The sequence below is a fragment of the Eptesicus fuscus genome, chromosome 3, assembly GCF_027574615.1.
Source record: "Eptesicus fuscus isolate TK198812 chromosome 3, DD_ASM_mEF_20220401, whole genome shotgun sequence".
NCBI classification, from domain to species: Eukaryota; Metazoa; Chordata; class Mammalia; order Chiroptera; family Vespertilionidae; genus Eptesicus; species Eptesicus fuscus.
Window position 1 is genome coordinate 111,920,509 of NC_072475.1, and position 23,113 is coordinate 111,943,621.

Consider the following 23,113-nt stretch of genomic DNA (forward strand, 5'->3'; position numbering starts at 1 on the left):
TAATAGATATAGATGGCACACTGATTGATACTATGGCTAGAATTCTGGGCTATGCTTCATTTTCTCCCTAAAATACTTCAAGTGAAAATTACTTAATAGGAAACTTTTATTTGTCTATGTAAATATCAAGTAAACTCTAGAACTCTAAGTTATGTAGCTTCATAGGAGGTCTGTAAGAAGAGTGCTTATCATCTCTAACTTCCTGTATTTGTCACCATGTCCCAGCTAGCCATGAAGAAATAGAGTTTCTTGGCCCTACTGACATTTTGAGCCAGATAATTATGTATTGTAGGTGTTGTCCTGTCATTGTACTTGGTTTAACAGCTACCTTGGCCTCTACCCACTAGATGCCAAGAGCACCCTCTTCCAGGTGTGAGAACAAAAAAGGTCTCAAAGTGAAAATTGGCCAAATGTCTCCTGAAGGGTTGAAAACCACTGGATTAGGAAAATATGTATGTGAGGCAATGTTGCATTATAGTGTTATTAGAATGATAATAGCAACTCTTTTTTTGAAAGTAAACATTTATAGTGATTTTCCACTGAAGTAAAGAGTGTACTAGTTGAATCACATTAATCAGAATTTGAAATAAAGTTTTTCCTAGCTTTGATGCTGTGTATTGACCAAAGTTAAGAACACTGCTTTTTGTTACGTTTACTGAGCATTCTGCTGTGTGCTATTTTTATTCCTTTTTGGTTGTCACTTTGTTTTTACCATGGAAAGAATCTAAATAAGATTCTGGTTAAAAACAATCATTTTTCTCCTAGATTCATGTATGGAATTTTACCTTAAAATTATATACCCTGGACCTCCCTGGTCACAGGGCTGACTGGAAGCCATTTCTATTTGTTCTTCCATGGTGATTCCCTGAGACCCCACCCCATCCAGTTTGTAGCCCCACCTGACCTGTGTACAGCGGCTTTTGCATATGAATGGCCTGTCCCTCCTCAGGCTTCAGACTTTGCTAAAATCTCTCAAACAAGCTGCAACTGGGTCAGGGAGCCCCAAACCTATTAATAAAAGACCCAAGACCTGGCAGTAGTACCAGCCTGCCTTGCTTCATAGCTAGGCCTTGCCTGGGCACTTCCAAACCCAATACAAAAAGGAGGAATCTGCGGGTCTCTCTGTAGCTCCTGCTTGGTGGCTTCAGGCAGTGGCAGACTTTGCACTTCCCCAGAGACCCAAGAGCCAATGCAACTAGTGGTCAGTGTCAGACTATACAAGATTGTAGCTCTACATATGCAAGTGACACACTCAAGGGGCAGACTCAGTGAGCACCAAAGCCCCACTGAAGCAAGTGCTTCTCCATAGGGATGTCTCCTGCACAGCTGCTCTCCCACTGTAGTCTCTGGTCTCCACAGCCAATTGGCCTGGAGTTCAGTTCCTCCCAGTGACACCAACAGCAATCAAGTCTCAACTACAACAAGACTGTGCACACAGCCCGCAGAGGGGTGCACCAGGAGTGTCCACCTCAGGTTATTGGGGAGGCTGAGCCACTGGGCCCTATAGGACACATACTACACAAGGTCACTCTATCAATTCAAGGAGACATAGCAGCTCTACCCAATACATAGAAACAAACACAGGGAAGCAGCCGAAATGTGGAAACAAAGAAACATGTCACAAATGAAAGAAATTGAAGAAAGCAAACTGAGATATAGAGTTCAAAACCACTGTTATAAGGTTACTCAAGAATCTCCTTGAGACCTCCAAGGGACTTTAGTGAGCATACAAAGACTGAAATAAAGAATAATTTACAGGTATTCAACTGTAGAATAGAGGATTCTGAGAATCAAATCAATGATTTGAAATATGAGGAAGCAAAAAGCACCCAAACAAAAGAGCAAAATGGAAAAAATTTAAGAAATGAAGAAAGTGTAAGTTTGACATGCTTGATGTAAGGAGCTTCTGGGACAAATTCAAGCATACCAACATTCGCATTATGGGGGTGCCAGAAGAAGACCAATATATTGAAAACCCATTTGAAGAAATAATGACAGAAAACTTCCCCCACCTGGTGAAAGAAATAGACTTACAAGTCCAGGAAGCATAGAGAGTCCTGAACAAGAGGAACCCAAAGAGGCCCACATCAAGACATAACATAATTAAAATGCTAAGGGCTAAAGACAAAGAGAGAATATTAAAAGCAGCAAGAGAAAAGCAGTTGGTTACCTACTAGGGAGCACCCATAGGACTGTCAGCAGATTTCTCAATAGAAACTAAGCAGGCCAAAAGGGAGTGGCAAGAAATATTCAAAGTGATGAATAGCAAGGACCTACATCCAAGATTACTCTACCCAGCAAAGCTATCATTTAGAATTGAAGGTCAGATAAAGAGCTTCACAGACAAGATAAAGCTAAAGGAGTTCATCACCACCAAACCAGTATTACATGAAATGTTGAAGGTTATTCTTTAAGAAGAGGAAGAAGAAGAAAAAGATAAAAAATCCTATATAATAAAGAGGTAATATGCAAATTGACCATCACTCCAACACACAAGATGGCAGCCCCCATGTGGTCAAAGATGGCTGGCAGGGGAAGGCAGTTGGGGGCGACCAGGCCAGCAGGGGAGGGAAGTTAGGGGTGACCAGGCTGTCAGGGGAGGGCAGTTAGGGGCAATTGGGCTGGCAGGGGAGCAGTTAGGCATTGATCAGGCTAGCAGGGGCATGGTTAGGGGGTGATCAGGTTGGCAGGCAAAAGCGGTTAGGGGCAGTCAGGCAGGCAGGCAGGTGAGCAGTTGGGAGCCAGCAGTCCTGGATTGCGAGAGGGATCCCAGATTGGAGAGGATGCAGGCTGGGCTGAGGGACACCATTCCCCTCCCCCCATGCATGAATTTCATGCACTGGGTCTCTAGTATAAACAATAAAAGGGCAATAAATACATATCTATCAACAATTGAATCTAAAAATCAAAATAAATAAGAATCTAATGAACAGAATAAACTGGTGAATAATAATTGAATCAGAGGCATGGAGATGAAACAATAATAATTGAATCAGAGGCATGGAGAGAGAAAAACATCGATGTGAGGAATCTCAGAAGGAAGGCAGGGCGGGAAGAGATTAAACAAAGATGGTATATGCAAGTATACATTACCTATGGACACAGACAATAGGGTGGCAAAAGCCTGGGGTGGGGTGGGAACCCCAGCTGGAGGGGAGAAATGGGGGGAAAAAAGGCCATCTGTTATACTCTCAACAATAAAGATTTAAAAATAAATTATATCCCCATGGAAGCTTTTGTGGCAATACCCTCTAAATGAGTGTCAAAAAAATTGGGTTCATACCTTGCTTTATCTTTCCTGCACTTTTTTTTTTTTTTACCTTCTAGATGTGAGGAGAAGAGTGAATGCATTCCTGCCAGGGATTTGCAACCAGATCTCCAGACCTGGATCAGATTTTTTTTTTTTAATTTTGATGCAAATTTTAATACAAGTAGAAATCTTCCCAAAGGTCATGAATCAGTTTTCATTAGAGACTTAGAGTAATTAAAAAAAAAATTCAGGAAAATAAGCTGTGATTTAACATTAAAGTGTTTAACTGTCCTGTCGAGGCACCATTTTACATTCCAGCCACATTGCTTTCTTATTCAATCTGAGAATTTCTGCCTTTTAAAAAATTAATCCTTGCTTGAGGATATATTTATTGATTTTAGAGAGAGAAGGAGGAGAGAGAGAAAAACATCGATGTGAGAAACATTAATCAGTTGCCTCCGGTTTGCACCCTGACCAGGTATCAAACCCACAACCTAGGTATGTGCCCTGACTGGGAATCGAACCCTCAACCTTTTGGTGTACAGGACGATGCTCCAACCGACTGAGTCACTCAGGCAGGGCAAATTTCTGCCTTTTTAAAGCAGGATTCAGACTTTTGGGGGATTGCTCATTCTGAAGGTCTTGAGTGTCCCTTTCTTCCTTGGCCTCAGGTAATCCTCACATATGAGCTTTGTGGATCAGAATTTTTGTGTGTTTCCTAAGGCATCTTGACTTTCATAATCTAAGTTTGGCAGAAATCAAGTTTTGGGCAAAAATGGAGGAAATGGTTTCAGATATTTCTGTCAAGACCAGTATTTTTCAACCATGTTCATTTATAAACTCTTTAAATTACTCAGGCACATTCAAGGAGGAAAGAAGAGGGTTGTCTCTAACTGCTGATGTAAACCAGCAATTAACGGGGTGGAGCGGGAAAGAACAAGTTCCCAGAGAAGCCTCTGGAAGGAAGAGAGAGGCTATCCTCTGTTCACTTTCTGTGTCTTGGGCTCCAGCCACATACAACTCCTCATTCTTAAACATACTGTGCCATTTATCTCATAGTATAGAAATAGACATATGAAACAGCTCTAGACAATGTGAGGATAGGAAATAAAAATTAAAATGAGATACCCTTTTCTACCCATCACATTGGCTAAAGTATTTTAAAATGAACTCTGATTACATACTATGTGTTGTAAAGATGAAAACTCTCAGACTGTTGAAAGAACAACATCTTTGGAGAATAAATCAGTAATGTCTAGTGACATTGAGAATCCTCTTGTCCTACAGTCCTATAGTATAATCAGCCCTCTGTATCCATGGGTTCTATATCCGAGGGTTCCGCATCCTCAGAATAAACTGGCCGTGGACTGAAAACAGTCTTTCCAACCTGCAGGTGGGAATCCATGGACTGCATACATTGTGTGTGTGTGTGTGTGTGTGTGTGTGTGTGTGTGTGTGTGTGTGTGTTTAGAAGAGATTGTGATTTTATTTTCAAATTTTTGGAAATAGTTTGCATACATTGTTGTACACCATTTTATTTAAGGGATATTAGTATTCATGAGTTGTGGTATCTGTACTGTACTGTCAAATTTCTGTCTGCCTGTTCTTTTTTTTAAAGGGATGGAAATATATATATATATATATATATATATATATATATATATATATATATATATATATATTTGAACTTAATGCAGTTAGTTTATACTAATCATACCTGCTTTGTATGGTAGATGTTTATGTTTATTAACTTATAAATTTTTTGAAGTAAGGCCTGAGTCTTAATCATCTTTGTGCTCTTCACAGTACTTCCCTATTTTTTGAACATAGAGAAGATTCTTAATTTATGTTTGTTACTTTTAGTCCACTCAGAGAATTGTGAAAAGTGGCATGCAGTCAGTGAGATTGCTAGCTGCTTCTTTTCCTAGGATTTAATTAAATTCACTGAGTTTCCTTTCTCTACCCAGGATCATACACTACACTACCATGGTCTCGCAATTTACCAGTGAATCATCAGGCAAGGCCTTGTTTCTGAATTGTGGTGGGCAATTCTTCTCCAAATGTTATATTTTTTGCTCTACTTTCCCTGCTCATTTCTGAATTACCTTCAGAAATGCATTCATTGGTTGGATACCATGATCCTCTTTTTATACATGGTGAAATGGAGATTTGGAATGGTTATATAACTTGCCGAAGATCACATAGCTGCACAGCAACATGAGAGGGCCACGTGCCCTTTCTTCAGTCCGTGCTCCATGTCTTTCTTGACCTCTTTATTGTTTTGTTGGACTTTGGGACCTGTGGGCATTAGAGACCTAAAGAAGCAAAGGAACTCATTGCTAAAAGAAAAGGCACAAACCTTATAGGTTTACATTATGGGGGGATAGGTAAAAAATGAAGGCAAACTGTGACCTAGGTCAGGGTGATAAACTATGAACCAAGGGCCAAATCCCATGGGACAGATATGGCTACTTGTTTAAATATGGTTGGTGAGTTAACAATGGTTTTTATATTTTTCAATGGTTGAAAAATAGCAAAAGAAAACTAATGTATTGTTCCATGTGAAAATACATGAAATTCAATTTTCAGGGTCCATAAAGTTTTATTGGCTCACAGCCACAATCATCCATTTACATATCGTCTGTGGTTGCTTTGGTGCTAAGTGCAGAGTTGATTAGTTGTAGAGACTATATGACCTTCTTCCCTGTAGACACAAGTTGTGCCAGCCTGTGCCTTAGAAGGCGACAGTCCCACTTAAGCTGTGGCTCATGCAGATCTTCTGCTCCCTTGGAAAGAGCCAGACTTTGGACATTGGCTGTGGGCTCTGAGCATTTGAGAGACCCGTTATTTATTGATTTATTTTTTAAAGATTAAGGTGCACAACCTAATAAATTGATTTACATATAGTGTGGAAATTATTACCACATTAGGTTCAGTTCACATCTATGTACCATATAGATACAATAAAAGGAAAAGGAAAACATTTTCTTCGTTGATGAGAGCTCTTAGGATTAGTTCTCTAAACAACTTTTCTATATAACGCACAGCAGTGTTAACTGTAGTTAGCCCTAATACTTATTTATCTTATAACTGGACATTTCTACCTTTTGGAGAGGCCTGTTTTTCATTTTAGACCTTTGAATTCAAACATAGAACTTGTCTGTTACACCATTTTAAACATGGCATTTGATGCTAACTAGACAAGTACTTTGGTGTAAATAGCGTGCTTATGATCAGAAATGAATGAAACACTCTGATGGCTATTTGGAAAGGAGATGCATATTTCTTCAGAGCATGTGTGTGTTTTTTTTTTAGAAATTTGGTCTAGAAACTTGATTATAAATTTGTGGCTAGGTTCCTGGCAGGAAATGATTAACACATTTATCAATGAGTATTTTTATTCTTCAACCATTGCCATAAATTAGGCTAAACTGAGACATTGGTTGCTTTAAAAGTGGAAGATATTTTTCTGTTATACTAGCTTTTTTTGTGTACGCTATGTGCTTACCTCACTAAACTAAAGTGAAATGATCGAACTGATAATCAGAGCTATTGAGATTTTAGTTACCCAAGAAATAGATATCCAGAGCAGTAGAATCGTAAACAGTGTTATGGTTTGTTGTCCTTATACTACTTACTAGCCAAGACCCATCTGTTGCCACCTGTGTTTTGTAATCATGCTACTGAAGGTGGTCTAGCATTACAGAACTGATTATTACCCTACTAGAGGCCTGGTGCACAAATTCGTGCACCAGTGGGGTCTCTCGGCCTGGCCTGCGGGATTGGGCTGAAACCGGCTCTCCAACATCCCACGAGGGGTTCTGGATTGTGAGAGGGTGCAGGCCAGGCCAAGGGACCCCACCGGTGCATGATTGGGGCTGAAGAGGGATGCAGGAGGTTGGCCAGCCAGGGAGGAACCACGGGAGGGCTCCAGAGCGTGTCCAGCCCATCTCACCTAGTCCCTATTGGCTGGACCTCAGCAGCAAGCTAACATACCAGTTGGAGCGTCTGCCCCCAGGTGGTCAGTGCCTGTCATAGCGACTGGTCAACCGGTTGACTGTTTTCCCCCTGGTGGTCAGTGCACATCAAAGCGAGCGGTTGAACGGCCTTAGCATATCATTAGCTTATTATGCTTTGATTCGTTGAATGGCTGACTGTTCGACCAGACACTTAGCATATTAGACTTTTATTATATAAGATTAACAATGTCACAAGAACACCCCTTCAAAAAATACCGTTTATAATTTAAAAATACAGTAACTTCAAATAACTTTAAAAAATATGTTTTTATTTATTTTAGAGAGAGGGGAAAGGAGAAATATAGAGATAGAAACATCTATGGGAGAGAAATACCTATAGGCTGCCTCCTGCACTTTCCACACTGGTGATCAAGCCTGCAACTCGAGCATGTGCCCTGATTGGGAATTGAACAGGTAACCTCTTGGTTCATAGGTTGACACTCAACCTCTGAACCATCCTGGTCAGGTTCAAATACCTTTTAATGTTTCCCACTCAGGGTAACTTTAAAACAAAATTCAAACAGCAGAGGTATGTTCAAACAACTAACATGGGAAACTAAATGATGAGGAAATGTTTGTAACAAACATGGTTGAGTTTCTAAAGTGGTCCAGAGTTGAAATTAAATTTCATTTTTGATATTAATTATCATGTTGACATTACTATTGCTTTTATTATTTTGGATGCATAAGACATCCTAGTGTTTATTACATTAATGCTCATCTGTGCATTTTCTTTATGGTTACATTCTCAAACATTTAAAAGGAATTGTATTTATTTTCTAGTTACTACTATTATGTAATTACTAGAGGCCCGGTGCACGAAATTTGTGCACAGGGGGGTGTCCCTCAGCCCAGCCTGCACCCTCTCCAATCTGGGACCCCTCGAAGGATGTCCGACTGCCCGTTTAGCCAGGATCGGGCCTAAACAGGCAGTCGGACATCCCTCTCACAATCCAGGACTGCTGGCTCCCAACTGCTCGCCTGCCTGCCTTCCTGATTGTCCCTAACTGCTTCTGCCTGACAGCCTGATCACCCCCTAACCACACCCCTTCCAGCCTGATTGATGCCTAACTTCTCCCCTGCCAGCCTGTTTGCCCTAACTGCTCTCCCTGCAGGCCTGGCCCCCCTCAACTGCCCTCCCCTGCAGACCTGGTCCCCTCCAACTGCTCTCCCCTGCAGGCCTGGGTCCCCTCCAACTGCCCTCCTCTGCTGGCCTGGTCACCCCTAACTGCCCTCCCCTGCAGGCTTGATTGCCCCCAATTGCCTGGTCCCTCCCCTGCTGACCTGATCGCTGATCGCCCACAACTGCCCTCCCTTGCAGGCATGGTCCCTCCCAACTGCCCTCCCCTGTTGTCCATCTTGTGGTGGCCATCTTGTGTCCACATGGGGGCAGGACCTTTGACCACATGGGGGCAGCCATATTGTGTGTTGGAGTGGTGGTCAATCTGCATATTACTCTTTTATTAGATAGGATAGAGGCCTGGTGCATGGGTGTGGGCCGGCTGGTTTGCCCTGAAGGGTGTCTTGAATCAGGTTGGGGGTTCTCGTGGGGCATGGGGTGGCCTGGGCGAGGGGCCTGTGGTGGTTTGCAGGCCGTCCACACCCCCTGGCGACCCAAGCAGAGGTCCTGGTATCTGGGATTTATTTATCTTCTATAATTGAAACTTTGTAGTCTTGAGTGGAGGCCAGGGCCGGCCAGAGTGGGTGGGAAGCTTGGTTGGGTTATTTTGCATTCTTGCTCCTGATTGGCTGGTGGGTGTGGCTTCTAGGCATAGCAGAGGTACGGTCAATTTTCATGTTTTTCTTTTATTAGTGTAGATTACTATTTTTTAATTCTCACCTAAGGATATCTTTAGAGAGAGGAAGGGAGGGGAAAGGAATATTGATGTGAGAGAGAAACATCAATCAGTTGCCTTTCCTATGCACCCTAAACCAGGATCAAACCCACAACCTGGATATGTGCCCTGACCGGGAATCAAACCTGCAACCTTTTAGTGCATGGAACAACGCTCAACCAACTGAGCCACCCAGCTAGAGCAACTTACTACTAATCCTAATATATAAAAAGCCAAGGTCCCAGGTCTGTGTGAGGCCACGCGTCCCTGGGTCCGGGTGAGGCCATGTGTCCCTGGATCCGGGTGAGGCCTTGCACACCTAGGTCCGGGTGAGGCCACGCGCCCCTGGGTCTGGGAGAGGCCACGCGCCCCTGGGTCCAGGTGAGGCCATGTGTCCCTGGATCCGGGTGAGGCTGGGTCCCGGGTCCGGGTGAGGCCTCGCACACCCAGGTCCGGGTGAGGCCACGTGCCCCTGGGTCTGGGAGAGGCCACGCGCCCCCGGGTCCGGGTGAGGCCATGTGTCCCTGGATCTGGGTGAGGCCTCGCGCACCTAGGTCCGGGTGAGGCCACGTGCCCCTGGGTCTGGGAGAGGCCACGCGCCTCTGGATCCAGGTGAGGCCATTTGTCCCTGGATCCAGGTGAGGCTGGGTCCCGGGTCCAGATGAGGCCACGCGCCCCTGGGTCTGGGAGAGGCCACGCGCCCCTGGATCCGGGTGAGGCCTTGCGCACCTAGGTCCGGGTGCCCCTGGGTCTGGGAGAGGCCACGCACCCCCGGGTCCAGGTGAGGCCATGTGTCCCTGGATCCGGGTGAGGCTGGGTCCCGGGTCTGGGTGAGGCCTCGCGCACCTAGCTCCGGGTGAGGCCACGTGCCCCTGGGTCTGGGAGAGGCCACACGCCCCCGGGTCCAGGTGAGGCCATGTGTCCCTGGATCCGGGTGAGGCTGGGTCCCGGGTCCGGGTGAGGCCACGCGCCCCTGGGTCTGGGTGAGGCCATGTGCCCCTGGGTCTGGGTGAGGCCATGCGCCCCGGGTCTGGGTGAGTCCTCGCACCCTTGGGTATGGGTGAAGCTGGATCCCGGGTCCGGGTGAAGCCGTGTGCCCCTGCATCCGGGTGAGGCTGGGTCCCGGGTCTGGGTGAGGCCACGCGCCCCCTGGGTCCGAGTGAGGCCACGTGCCCCTGAGTCCAGGTGAAGCCGTGCCCCTGGGTCCGGCCAAGACCAAACCAGAGGGAATCGGACCTCCGTTACCACCATTTGTCCACCATCCAGAGCTGAGGGGTCAGTGCCGACATGTACACATAAGGAACTGGTGGACATTGAAATTGGGTCTCAAAAGAACTGTTGGTCCAGAAAAAAACTCACTACAGACTGATTCATTTGCCTGTCAGCATAACTATTATTGCTCGTCTCACATTCAGTTCTTATAAGTATATCTCTAGTGACACATGATCTCGCTCATCTAGGGGAAATGATGAACAACATAGACTGATGAACAAGAACAGAACCAGAAACAAGGAGGCATCGATCGGACTGTCGGGCCTCAGAAGGAAGGGTAGGGGAGGGTGGGGGTAGGGGGCTGAGATCAACCAAAGGACTTGTGTGCATGCATATGAGCCTATCCAACGGTTAAGTTCAACAGGGGGTTGGGGCATCCGTGGGGAGGGGTGTGGGATGGGAATGGGGGGATGAGGACAAATATGTGACACCTTAATCAATAAAGAAATTAAAAAAAAAAAAGCCAAGGGCCGTCACGACCTATGACCAGACAGACAACGGAACAGCAGGCTGCGTGGGGCAACCAGGCCAGCAGGGGGCGCAATAAGGGTTGACCAGGCCTGCAGGGGGGGCAGTTGGGGGTGACCAGGCCAGCAGGGGGCAGTTGGGGGTGGCCAGGCCAGCAAGGGGGCAGTTGGGGGCAATCAAACTGGCAGGGGGCAGTTTGGGGTGACCAGGCCACCAGAGGGTACAGTTGGGGGCGACCAGGCCAGCAGGGGGGGCGGCAGTAAGTGGTGACCAGGCCAGCGGGGGGGCAGTTAGGGACAATCAGGCCAGCAGGCAGAAGTGGTTAGGGGTTATCCGGCTGGCGGGGGGGGGGGGCAGTTAGGGGTGATAAGGCAAGCAGGCAGGTGAGCAGTTAGAAGCCAGTGGTCCTGGATTGTGAGAGGGATGTCCGACTGCTGGTTTAGGCCCGATCCCCTAAACTGGCAGTTGGACATCCCCTGAGGGATTCTGGAATGGAGAGGGTGCAGGCTGGGCTGAGGGAGGCTGGGCTGAGGGGACCCTCCCCTCCCCTCTGCCCCCCATGCACAAATTTCATGCACTGGGCCTCTAGTATGTTATAAAGTTCTTTCCAAAGACAAAGAGGGTTTTCCTCTGATTTAAAAGCTGTGTTTTGCTCCTCTGTGCTATGACACCCATTTGGTCAAGATTCTTGTGGCACAAAGAGACTTTCAAACACATGCAGTTTATTGCTCTCACCACCACTCCTAGTCAGCCCCAGACATTCAAGGACACTAAAGTGATTTAGAAAAGGCATTTTGCCACACAGCTTCCCCCTCTGCAGGCACAGCAGGAAGTGGAAGAAGTTTGTGGAATCCTGGTAGTCTTGGGTTTCTTTTTTTAAATATATTTTTAATGATTCCAGAGAGGAAGGGAGAGGGAGAGAGAGACAAAGACAACAGTGATAAGAGAGAATCACCTATTGGCTGCCTCCCTCATGACGCCCCTGGGGATTGAGCCTGCAACCTATGCATATGCTTTGGCTAGGAATCAAACCGTGACCTCCTGGTTCGTAGGTTGATGTTCAACCACTGAGTCATGGTAGCTGGGCAGTCTTGGGTTTCTAATTCTGGGACATTGTTCAGGAAAAGTCCCAGAAGCCATACTTCTTAATTCCATTGACCACCAAGTCCCAACACAGAGCCCATGTCCTATCAGCCCACTGACTAGTCTGTTTTGCTGTTTTGAAGCCAAACTTGCATGGGTCCTTAGGATGCAATACACTGGGCTAAGAAGGGAGCCAGTTACTTTTAGGTATTTAAATCTATTCTCTAGCTGTTTTTTTTGTTTTGTTTTGTTTTTTTTTTTAGTTTTCACCAGCGGAGTGAGGCTATTTTATTTTCTCCATTTTTAGAGAGTGGAGGGAGGAGGGAAGAGGAGAGAGAGAGCAAAGAGAAAGATCCATGTGAGAGAGAAACATGGATTGGTTGCCCCCTCCACCACGCCCCGACTGGGGGCAAGGATAAACCTGCAACCTAGGTGTGTGCCCTTGACTGGGAATTGAACCTGTAACCCTCTAGTGCTCAGGCTGATGCTCTAACCAATGAGCCATGCTGGCCAGGGCTCTAATTGGATTTTTAAATATGTAATCATATTTTTTTCTGATTCTAGCAGTATACTAAACACCAGCACTATTTTAGCATCCCCCCCAAAAGGAGCAAATACAGAATTTAAATCATTTCTTAAAACATAGAAGCTGGCAGACTAAAATGCTCTCCCTAATGCCTTCCCTGGGGAAGTCTTAAAGAGCTAATAAGATGAGGGCAAACTGGCCCTTTGATGGGATTTTCCAGTCATGCCCAAGCCAGCTGTGAGGCCCCTCGTCTTCAGAGGTCTTCTCTTTCCATCTCTAGCCTTGCTGGGTCATTTCTGGCCTCGAGTTGGCACCACATTGTGACCAGAGTGCCCTGCCAGTCCAGACTCTCTGAAATTCCTGTCAGCCATGTCTGGAGAAGGACAAGTCTCCTTTTCTTCTTCGTTTAGTTTAAACATGGTTGGAATTTTTTAAACAGTGACTTTACTAAGCAACAGAGGGCAAAACAAAAAACCTGGAACTGGAAAACCACCAAAGCAAAGAAATGAACAGACTTACAAAGTAGAGACTCAGAATTCTGCTCTCCTCTGACTCTAGCTGAGACCTGCATACCTAGCATCCTAGGGGCTCAGGTTCTGTGACCTCGCTCAGCTTCTCTTTCTCCACTCTTCTGTTCCACTCTTTACTTCTCATCGCTTTCTTTTACACACAGCTCTTTCTTCTCCAGGCTTGGAGGGCAGGAAGTCCATGGGTAGATAGTTATTAATAAGTCATGAAAAAATAAAAATATATATATTTGGTCTCTGCCCCCAGTTCCTGCTAATATTTGGTGTTTGACTTTGGTTCCAGACACAAGGCTCTTGGGTGATAGGAGCATTTTTGTTCTAATGAAACAGCTCTTGGTAGGCTCTGGGATAGAGGCTGGTTACAGAAAGACAAAGCCGAGATTAGAAGCCTAGAACTGTGAGTCCCACCCACCACCTTCTGAAGAGGGAAGGGGTTAGAAAATAAGTAGTCATTCGTGCCTACAGGATGAAGCCTCTGTACAAATCTCGGAAGTACAGGATTTGTAGAGCTTCTGGGGTGGTGATGCATTTATCATCCAGGAGGGTTATAACTCCATGGGATCCTTTCTGACCTCACTCTATGTATCTCTTCATATAGATATTCACTTGTATCTTTTAAAATACTCTTTGTAGCCCTAGTTGGTTTGGCTCAGCCGATAGAGCATCGGCCTGCGGACCAAAGGGTCCCAGGTTCGATTCCATTGAAGGGCACATACCTTGGTTGCAAGCTCCTCTCCAGCCTGGGCCCTGGTCAGGGCTCGTGCTGGAGGCAACCAATCGATGTGTTTCTCTCTCATTGATCTTTCTTTCTCTGTCTTTCCCTCTCTCTTCCAATCTCCCTAAAAATCAATGAAAAAATATCCTTGGGTAAGGATTAACAACAAAAAAAAATAAAGTAAATAAATAAATAAATAAACTAAAATACTCTAACCCAGTGATGGGCAACCTTTTGAGCTTGGTGTGTCAAACTTCGCCAAAAAACTGAGCATAACTCGGGTAGTGTGTCACTTTGAGGAAAAAACATTATTTCGCAAATGTTTCATCCTCAGGAGCAGCAAATGTTTCATCCTCGGCATGCGGCCGCCTCAGAGGCCGCGTGTCATCAGAAATAGCTATGCGTGTCAGTGCTGACACGCGTGTCATAGGTTCGCCATCACTGCTCTAACCAATTATTGAACCTGAGAGGGTCTTGGGAACCTCTGATTTGTAACCAAGTTATACAGAAGTTGTGGATAACAGGGACTTACTACTTGCAATTGGCATCTGAAGTGGGAGCAGTTTTATAGGATTAATAATTTTAATCTGTGGGGTATGCAGTCATTCTGGTTGAATTAAATTGAATTAAATTGAATTACAGGATACCCAGTTGGTGTGGGAGAATTGATCAGTGTGGGGGGGAAAGCCGTATCTCTTGTCGGAAGTGTTGTGTGTAAGTAATGCAGGAGAAATGGTTTTTCCTAGACATGGGGAAGCTAGACATTTTTATACTTTCATGAAGGACATATCAGCATAACCGTAGCTGGTACCAGGGGTGGAAAAAGTCTGGCCCATAGGCCGAATAAGGCCCATGAAATCATTTTGTCTGCCAAGCATTAGGGGTGAATTAATTAAATGTTTGATCAAATATAGCAGGCTAATTTTTGAGTTGATAATTTCATGTGGCCCACAAATGATGTTATAAATATCCAAATGGCCCTTGGCAGAAAAAAAGGTTCCCACCCCTGGTTAGATAGTCTGTTTTTTTTTTTGTTTTTTTTTTGATAGGTGAAAGTTTTCATATATTTTTGTCTGTAAGTCTTTTGGTATTGCTTTAATTCTTGGTTTTGAGTAATTTACATTTGCTAACATGAATTGACATACTTTCATAAATCTACATTTATTTAATTAACCAAACTTCAAAAATTCTCCCAGAATTCATTTTCTCTCTAGAAGTAAATATCTCTTCACTTCTTTTTTTTTTAAAAAAAATAATTCTCCCCTTTTTATTCCTTAAAATAGTTTACAGTATAAACATGTTTTCATGTTTTAAAAGCTTAACTCATAAGTTTACGGTAAGGATAAAGAAAGGTGTTCTTTAGAAGATAAACACTTATCCAATAATTTTTATGAAACATGAAAACTTTCCATTTTTCCTTAGTTGTCAGAAAGCTGAAAGCTGTCTTAGTGTTTAATCTCAGAGATGTTGCTTCCAAAATTCTTAATAGTTATTCATCTTGTAACCTTTATCATTTAACAATATATTGTGAATATTTTAAGGTAGTACTATACATGACTTTTAATGACTGCTTAGTATTCTTCCAATGGACATACCACAATTTACTTACACATTGTTCTAATATAATATAGCAATGGGCATCTTTGTTTAGAGATGCAGTTAATTCCGCAGGATAAATTTTAGAAGTGGGTTTGTTCCCGGAAAGGTGGTACCACCATATTCATTTTTTTCATAGAAAGTAGAGAAGTAAAATAAATATCAGTAGAATATTGCTACTTTGACAGGAACACTAAACTACCGTTGTATACATATAGTAGTTTCCTGGGAAAGGTCAGTTGGTTGACAGTTGAGCTGTCCTCAAAAAGTCATTTGGCAGTTCTGATTTCCCATCTGCTTTCTCATTAACTGGGCAACGGGCATATTTTTTAATTTTTAAATTACTTTTTCTTTTTTTCCCCCTTTATTGATCAAGGTATTCCGTATGTGTCCTTACCCACCATAAGCCCTCCACCCCCCGCTCGTGCCCTCACCCCCCTGGTGTCTGTGTCCATTGGTTAGTCTTATATGCATGCATACAAGTCCTTTGGTTGATCTCTCCCCCCTTCTCCCAACTGCCCCTGCCTTCCCTCTGAGGTTTGATGGTTTGATCCATGCTTCTCTGTCTCTGGATCTGTTTTTGTTCATCAGTTTATGTGGTTCATTATATTCCACAAATGAGTGAGATCATGTGATATTTATCTTTCTCTGACTGGCTTATTTTGCTTAGCATAATGCTCTCCAGTTCCATCCATGCTGTTGCAAATGGAAATAATTCCTTCTTTTTTACCGCAGCGTAGTATTCCATTGTGTAGATGTACCAGAGTTTTCTAATCCACTCATCTGCTGATGGGCATTTAGGCTGTTTCCAAATCTTAGCTATGGTGAATTGTGCTGCTGTGAACATATGGGTGCATATATGCTTTCTGATTGGTGTTTCTAGTTTCTTGGGATATACTCCTAGAAGTGGGATCACTGGGTCAAATGGGAGTTCCATTTTTAGTTTTTTGGGGAAACTCCATACTGTTCTCCACAGTGGCTGCACCAGTCTGCATTCCCACCAGCAGTGTACGAGGGTTCCTTTTTCTCCGCATCCTCGCCAGCACTTGTCGTTTGTTGATTTGTTGATGATAGCCATTCTGACAGGTGTGAGATGGCACCTCATTGTCATTTTGATTTTCATCTCTGGGATGATTGGTGACTTTGAGCATGTTTTCATATATCTCTTGGCCTTCTGTATGTCCTCTTTTGAAAAGTATCTATTTAGGTCCATTGCCCATTTTTTAATTGGATTGTTTATCTTCCTTTTATTAAATTGTATGAGTTCCCTGTAAATGTTGTAGATTAAACCCTTATCGGAGATAACATGGGCAAATATGTTCTCCCATGCAGTGGTCTTTCTTGTATTGTTGATGGTTTCTTTTGCTGTGCAGAAGCTTTTTATTTTGATGTAGTCCCATTTGTTTATTTTCTCCTTAGTTTCCATTGCCCTAGGAGCTGTATTGGTGAAGATATTTCTTCTGCAGTGTCTGAGATTTTGATGCCTGTGGATTCCTCTAATATTTTTATTGTTTCCCATCTTACCTTTAAGTCCTTTATCCATTTTGAGTTTATTTTTGTGTATGGTCTAAGTTGGTGGTCTAGTTTTATTTTTTGCATGTATCTGTCCAGGTTTCCCAATATAATTTATTGAAGAGACTGTCTTGACTCCATTGTATGCTCTTGCCTCCTTTGTCAAATATTAATTGAGCATAGTGGTTTGGATTGATTTCGTAGTTCTCTATTCTATTCCATTGGTTTATATGTCTGTTCTTATGCCAGTACCAGGCAGTTTTGAGAACAGTGGCTTTGTAATACAGCTTGATTATCTGGTATAGTGATCCCTCCAACTTTGTTCTTATTTCTCAGGATTGCTGCAGCTATTCGGGATCTTTTTTTTTATTCCAGATGAATTTTGGAGAGTTCATTCTAGGTCTGTGAAATATGCTGTTGGTATTTTAATGGGGAGTGCATTGAGTCTGTAGATTGCTTTGGGTAGTATGAGCATTTTAATGATGTTGATTCTACCAATCCATGAACATGGTATGTTCTTCCATCTGTTTATGTCTTCCTCTATCTCTTTTTTCAATGTCCTGTAGTTTTCTGAGTACTGGTCTTTTACCTTCTTAGTTAAGTTTATTTCTAGGTATCGTATTTTTGTTGTTGTTGTTGTAGTGGTAAATGGGATTGTTTTTGTAATCTATCTTTCTGTAAGTTCACTATTGGTGTATAAAAATGTCATAGATTTCTGGGCATCATTTCACAGGAATGGTGAAAGTGGGCATCTCTGTCTTGTTCCTGTTCTTAGGTGAAATGGTTTTAGTTTTTTTTTTCTTTTATTAAGGTTTTATATGTGTACATATCTTACCATTGTAGTTTTTGCCCATTGAGTATGATGTTGGCTGTAGGTTTGTCATATAAAGCCTTATTATGTTGAGGTATGATCCATCTATTCCTACTTTGCTGAAGGTTTTTATCAAGAAAGGGTGTTGGATTTTGTCAAATGCCTTTTCTGCATCAATTGATATGACTATTTGAATTTTATCTCTCAACTAGAGGGCTGGCGCATGAAATTCATGTGCAGGTACGGTCCCTAGGTCTGGCCTGAATTCAGGGCCATCTTTCCCAGCTGCCCGCAGCTGACCCTGCCCCCCACTGCCACCCACCCTGATTCCCCGTTCGCCATCAGGCAATCAGAGCCTGATGGCTGGGGGAAGGGACCAAGAGGTCGACCGTTCCCATCTGCTCGTGGTTCCCCCTCTGCCATGGATTTCCCTCTGTGTGTGGGGCGACTGGTGGGATGGAGGCCTTGCCCTGGTGCTACCTGTATCCCCCACCACCCACCTCCAGTTCTCCGTTCACCATGAGATGGTCATCGCCTACCGGCCCGGGAAAGGGACCAACAGGTGGTCAGTGCACCTCATAGTGAATGGTTGAGTGGTCATTCTGGTTGTTCCACCATTAGAGTCAATTTGCATATTACCCTTTTATTGTATAGAATATAGGCCCAGTGCCCAGGTGGGGGCCGGCTGGCCTGCCCTAATGGGTGCCCCTGATCATGGTGGGGGTCCCTGCTATGGGGCCAGGCTGGCTGGGGTGAGGGGTCATGGGGTGTTTGCAGGCTGGCTATGCCCCCATTGGGGTGGGGATCCCCACTGGGGATTGGTCCTGGTCGGGGTGAGGGGCCGGGGTGGTTTGATGGCTGGCTCCATCCCTGATTGGGGTTGGGGTCCCCACTGGGGGGCAGGGCCAGCCATGGTGAGGGGCCACGGGTGGTTTTCAGGCTGACCATGCCCCCAATTGGGGTGGGGGTTCCCCGCTGGGGGCGAGGCTGGCTGGGGCGAGGGGCCGTGGTTGTTCTGGTCTCTGGTTGTTCTGGTTGTTCTGCCGTTTTGGTTGCTGGGCTTTTATTATATAGGATATTGTAGTTTTTCCTTCAGGAGCTGAATTAGAACATACTTTAATATTGCTTATTTCCTAACTAACTTTTGATTTAGAGGTAAGAAAGTAAGGCCAAGAATAACTGGAATTAAATTTACATTTTAAAATATTCCAGATGTTTTAATATGATAGGAGAAAACAGTCTGGTGTTTACATGAAGCTATTTTTTTTTTTTTTTTGTCTTCTGTGAGGAATGAAGTACTTTTCAGTACCTTTAAACATTGCAAGCTTTAAAAAAATAACTTTATATTTCTCTGTTTCATTCCTGACTGTTTAAGTCATATTGGTTAACAAAAATAGTGCTGGTAACTCTTTAGAAGTTACAAACGTGTTTTACATAAACGTGCTATTTAAAAATTAGAGGCAGTCTTCCAAATTGTTCCTGGGAGTTACCAAATCTCCTAGATCTGCTTTTTAGATGCATTAAATATCTCTAAAATATGATTGCATTTAGTAAAGTAGGAACACGGTAAATAAAGTCTGTTTATGAGAGAGAAGCAGTGTTTGTGAGTGTGTGTGTGTGTGTAAAAGCATGTGTGTTTCTAGCTGCAGAGACTACTGTTAGACCTTGAGAGTGGAGTGGAAGGTTGGAATGCCGTTTGATCTGCCCTTTTCTTTGATGTGCTGCTCAGTTGCCCTCTCAGTGGCATGCAGAGTGCGTGCCTGCACCTCTGGAGTGGGCACATCTAGTGAGTGAGAGTCTGAGACTCGGTTCCTGGAGGAGAAGGTGGGGTCTTTCCCCCCATAACTGTTTGTAGAGGGATTTTATATGAAGTAAAGAAAGCAGTTCAAATAAAACAATTGTAGGAGGAGAGGGTGGCTTAATTTAAAAAATATATACAGTTGTTACTTTTTCAGGGTAAGATTATGGGAGATCACAGAACCATTTAGTCTGGATGTTGTTTTTGGAGATTAATTGTGATTTATTGAATAAACAAGTAAATATTAGTTGATGGTTGTACTGTATAGTAGGTAAGGTTAAAGAAAAATCTTTAAAATAATACAGTAACCTTTGTATTACTATTTAATATAAAGTAGTTGGTATTTTTATGTTTCTCAAGTGTACATGTAGGGTTTTATCAGATGGTGTGAAATCCCTAACATCCAAGCCCTCATAGCCAGTCATTGAAAGGCTCTTCACCAGAACCAGCAGCACTAGGGTTACAGCTTATGGCTTAATGGGTGGCTAGGATTTTTCAGTTTGAGGTAAAAGTTAAACTAAGAAGCCTACTTTAAATCATACATATAAACTTAAGTAATGAATACAGATGTTACTTATAGTATATCTCCTTTTTCATAAATGGATTTAATTCTTGTAGTTACAAAGTACAAATTTTTCTTAGTGTCAGAAAAGTCCACATTTGGATTAGTGTCAAACATATTCAGATTGTAGAAAATCCTTTTGAAAATGAGCTTTATTCAGTGTGAAGAGGTGATAGGGTAGAGGATAAGGGGAGAATGGGGGTGAAATTGCTTGCAAGCATGTTAGAAAATTATAAAATACTAGAGGCCCGGTGCACGAAATTTGTGCACTTGGGGGGTGTCCCTCAGCCCAGCCTGTGCCCTCTCAGAGTCTGGGAGCCCTCCGGGGATGTCCGACTGACAGCTTAGGCAGTTGGACATCATTAGTGCTGCCGTGGAGGTGGGAGAGGCTCCCGCCACTGCCCCTGCGCTCACCAGCCGTGAGCCCCGCTCAAGTTGAGTGGCTCTCTGCCTGTGGGAGCGCACTGACCACCAGGGGCAGCTCCTGCATTGAGCGTCTGCCCCTAGGTGGTCAGTGCGCATCATAGTGACTGGTTGTTCCACTGTTCAGTCGATTTGCATATTAGTCTTTTATTATATAGGATCTTTTATTTCTAGAAGTTTCTCTTTGCTCTTTTTTATATTATATATATTTTTATTTCAGAGAGAAAGGGAGAGGGAAAGAGAGATAAAAGTACCAATGATGAGAGAGAATCAGTGATTGGCTTCCTCCTGAAAGCCCCCAATCGGGATCAAGCCAGCAATCCAGGCATATACCTTTGACTGGAATCAAACCCAGGACCCTTCAGGCCACAGGCCAACGCTCTATCCACTTAGCCAAACCACCTAGGTTACTCTTTGCTCTTTTCTATATCTTCTATTTATCTCCTTATTATGTTCATGCTCTCCTTAAGTTCCTCAACATATTTATAATAGCTGTCTAAAATTCTTGTCTGCTTTCGATCATTATTGTTTTTTTTTTTTAGTCTATTTGTATTTCCTGATTTTGATTCTCACTTTCCTGCTTCTTCCCAGTAATTGCTAAGTGTCTAAATTTTTTGTTCTTCTTTTAAAGAACAGCTTTACTTGGAAGACAGTTAAATTGCCTGCAGATCAGCTTTCAAGACTTGAATTTAAGCTCTGTTGGTATGGACTTATGGTGGCCTTTAATCTAGGGCTACTTAGCCTTAATATCAAGGCATGGCCCTTCTGGCGTCTCTGTTAACTGTACCAGATGTTCAAAAAGGTCTCATTACTGTGTGGGGTCAGAACTCTACCATCTCTCAATTCTTTGTTAGTGCTGGGACTTGTTTAGCTTATAGCTTCCTAGTAGTTTGTTCTGTTCTCAGTAATTGTTCTTTGACCCACCACTTGAAAATCTCATTCTAAGTATGCAGGGCACAGTATTCAGCTAGAGACTCAATGAGACCCTATGCCAGTGATGGGCAACCTTTTGAGCTTGGTGTGTCAAACTTCACCAAAAAACTGAGCATAACTCGGGTAGTGTGTCACTTTGAGGAAAAAACATTACTTCGCAAATGTTTCATCCTCAGGAGAAGCAAATGTTTCATCCTCGGCATGCGGCCACCTCAGCGGCCACATGTCATCAGAAATGGCTATGCGTGTCAGTGCTGACACGCGTGTCATAGGTTCGCCATCACTGCATGCAGATGTTTGGGGCTCTTTATCTGGGCAATGCCCTTCTCTCTGATACACTGGCCCACAAAGTCCAGCCACTGCCAGCCTCCCTGGTTCCCAGTCTGTTTGCTGAACTCATTGAGACCACCATGCTTTGTTTAGAATCCCCTTCCAGGTACTATGTATGATCCAGAAAGTTTCTCCAGGAAGAAAATCAGGGACGTACTTATTAGGGTTTTCTCCCTTTGTTTCCTTTCTCTCAGTGATCAAAATTGTGCATTGCCAGTTGTCCAGTGTGTGCAAACAGATGTTTCATAGGCTTTGTCCAGTTCTTTCTTTATTTACAGTATAATGAAGAAAGGCAGCCGGGATTCGGCTTCCCTTGCAGCCCTGGCTTCATCCAAAAGAATGTACGGTCTAATGAGCATATTACACTTTTATTATTATAGATGTGACTTAAATGTGGGGTCAGACAATTAGTTCAGAAAAACCAGAACTAGAAGCCACTGCCCCAAATGCTGGCAAAGGGGAACTTTATTCATGTACAATTGGACATGCCCTAAGCAGAGAGATGGTATGAGTAGCTTCATGCTAGGGATTTATTGATCAGGGTTATGCTAACTAATGACATAGTGTTTCATATTAACCATAATAAATTGTATATCCCAGCCGTTCCTGCCATGCCTCCCAGTCTGCAGTCCAATGTGTGTTGACTCTGGCAGGACATGCACACTGAGATAGTGTGTGGTACTAGATTTGCTTTTCATATGGATGAAGGAGTTAGCTAGTTGCCCTGGTGATCAGCAGAGGTTCAGAAATATGGACACTATGACAGTGGTGCCAACCATGGATATATTCCATCGTGGAAGAGGGTACTTCACATCGCTTGGCATTTCTAAATTGAGGTACATGTCTGTTGTGCTTTGAATTATATATAAAGCTGTATTGGTCTCACTTTCATCCTGAATATATTATTAAGAATTTGAGAAAGATGCTACCTTGCTCTTCAGACCTTAGGGAAACTGCAGAAATAGTGTAGAAGAGAGTGTTTGCTTTTTAGATCTAGTCAGAGAGGGTTTGCCATACAGGAAGAGGGCTAGGTACTTCTAACTGAATTAAAGGTCTATATGAACTTGTTGGCTTACTGGTATACATGGTTTATTTTAGGGCCAGATGCTCATAAACAGCTTGCATGCTAACTATGAAAGATGCCCTGAGGGAGATAGTGTAGGGTAATGGATAAGGGGTTGAGGTTTTGGAATCCAGTAGACTGAACCTAAATCCCATCTCTTCTCTGGCTGGTGTGGCCCAGTTGGTTGGAGCATGGTCCAGTACACCCAAAGGTTTGCAGGTTTAATTTTTGATCAGGGCATATACCTAGGTTTCGGGTTCAGGTATGTGGGCACAGGAGGCAACCAATCCATGTTTCTCTCTCTCTCTCCCTTCCTCTCTAAAATCAATAAAAAGCCCTCAGTGAGAAAAAACACATTCTATCTCTAACACTTATTTGCTGATTATCCTT

General features: G+C 43.6%; 1 protein-coding gene and 1 non-coding gene across 3 annotated transcripts in view; both read left to right on the forward strand.

Moving 5' to 3' along the window:
• Window positions 1–23,113, forward strand: part of PLOD2 (procollagen-lysine,2-oxoglutarate 5-dioxygenase 2) — a 253,440-nt gene that overhangs the window by 2,537 nt on the left and 227,790 nt on the right. The gene's annotated exons all lie outside the window — the stretch shown is intronic.
• Window positions 9,350–9,427, forward strand: MIR9279A-4 (microRNA mir-9279a-4). Its single transcript, NR_130581.2, has one exon. It is a non-coding gene; the product is annotated as a microRNA mir-9279a-4 (primary transcript).